At 37.4% G+C, this 2,072-nt stretch overlaps 1 long non-coding RNA gene across 1 annotated transcript; it reads left to right on the plus strand.

The window, feature by feature from the left end:
* The first annotated feature begins 186 nt into the window (after positions 1-186).
* Positions 187-1,570, plus strand: LOC106512897 (uncharacterized). The gene is made up of 2 exons (XR_001309736.1): positions 187-403; positions 989-1,570. It is a non-coding gene; the product is annotated as an uncharacterized LOC106512897 (long non-coding RNA).
* The last annotated feature ends 502 nt before the right edge of the window (positions 1,571-2,072 follow it).

The following is a 2,072-nucleotide window of genomic DNA, read 5'->3' on the forward strand; positions in this document are numbered from 1 at the left end:
TTTCTTAGCCAGTTAAAAAAAAAAAAAAAAAAAAGCAAGGAAAAAAGAAAAAGCCCATTTTCTCACCCCCCCTTCTCTCCCTCTGGTGCGCGCTCACGAACACGCGTTCACGTTTGGCAGCTCCACGTCGACATTCTTCCAGCTGCATATAGAGTGAGCTGCTCAGCTCTGAGGGAGAAAGAAGAGGTAAAAGCGGCGGTGGTCACCTTAGGATTTTAGAGCCGCTGCAAGTCCGCAGATGGACATCAGCCGCAGTCAAATCTGCGGAGGTTTGCATTGCAATCTGTTGCTCAGGCCTGCAGTTTCCTCAACTCGTTTTCTTTCTTTTTTTCTTTTTTTTTAATCTGCTCTGAAGCACCTCGTGTTGTACTGCAGCTGTTCCCCTTGTGTCTACCTACATCAGGTACAGTATGACTTGCAGAACTTTTTTTATATACTGTAAAGAGAATCAAAGTGGGAGTTTAGACCTGATAAGGTTTGTTTACTGTTTTGCATTGCTGAAGTTGCAGCAATTTGATTGCTGATAAAAGTCTTCCAACTATCTCCCAGCTGATAGCTGCTCTTTTTTTTCCCCCTCACTGCCATATCTATCAGGGGCCTATTTAAGGCAGAAAGTCTGTAAAAGATCAACAGGTTGAACTGAGGAGTTTTTTTAAATTATTATCCTAATGATGATTTCACCCAACTGTAAAGCTTTAATCAAAGCAGGGATGGGTTAGCTTTGCAGCCATCCAGATGTTCAGGCTTGAAGTGGTAAGTAAACACATTTTTAGGATCAATTAGAGGAACTGTTAACTTCAGAATCAAATTTATAATTAAATAAAAATAATTCAACTTGGCCTGGTTTGCCACAACACAGCACAGGCCCAGTTCATCTAAACTCTGTAGTCTTTTACAGTTTATTTATAATATCAAACACTGTTGATCTAGTTAACATGACTGTCCTGTTTCTCCTCCTACTTTTTTTTTTCCTTTTGCCATATTCCAGGTCGAAGGAGCACCCAGTCGCCTGGAGGATAAGGTTCCACACAAGGACAAACCTGTGAGGTGGCACTGTGGCTTTCCAAATAAAGTTCTGTGATACACTCCGACTCTACTCGCATGCAGTCAGTGCATTACAGAACTTTGTTTTGGGAGTTAATGCTTTAACTCGTGCTAAATAAATCATCAAACATCTGGAGAGTTCAGTTCCCAGCGTGAAGCAGTATTTTTTTTAATATGAGTTTTCCTAAATAAAGTTTTTTTTCTTTACTTTTTTTTCTTGTCTCTTCTTTTCTGTAAAATAAATGTGGGAATGTGTTAGGGTTAACTTTTTTAGTTTTATCATTTAGTCACTGTAAATGTGTGTTAAAATGCTACTGGAGCTGGGCTTTGTGCCATATGGAAACACTGGTCATGCTGATCAGGTGACCGAGAGGAGCTGAGGGAGAAAAGTAAACACTATGGTCACACTGTATAAAAACTTACATGTGTATTATTTTACAATGTAAAGCATTAAACATGTCAGATAAATTTATTTTTAATGTTTTTTTATTATTTCTATTGCATTAAACTCAAAACTCCAGGTTAATTTCCATTAAATGTGCTCATTTATTATTTTTTACTTCTCAGACTTGACCATTTTGATTAATTCCGAAAAAGGTTACCCATATTTAACATTTCCAAACAGAATTATAACTCCAGTATTTACATTTGCAACCAGGCCTGTGCTGCAAGGCATGCTGGGAAACGTTTTTGAAAGGTGCATTCAGGTGCATGTCGTTAAGCTCGGCAACGCTCCAGTGAAGAAAACCCCACAAAAATCCAAATGACGTTATAAAACACAGAATCGTCGATGCAGAATAGTTCTTATGCAAATCAATGGTCTCGCTTTGCTCTTCTTCAGATGTGTTTAATTTATGAAAGAAGTTTATGTGGAACGTTTGAGGTCATTGGAAAAATTAAAACTATTTTTCCTCTATGTCGGTCTAAAATTTAAGTGATATAAATTAGTTATCTATCTATCTATCTATCTATCTATCTATCTATCTATCTATCTATCTATCTATCTATCTATCTATCTATCTATCTAT

This window comes from Austrofundulus limnaeus, unplaced genomic scaffold, assembly GCF_001266775.1.
Source record: "Austrofundulus limnaeus strain Quisiro unplaced genomic scaffold, Austrofundulus_limnaeus-1.0 Scaffold9, whole genome shotgun sequence".
NCBI classification, from domain to species: Eukaryota; Metazoa; Chordata; class Actinopteri; order Cyprinodontiformes; family Rivulidae; genus Austrofundulus; species Austrofundulus limnaeus.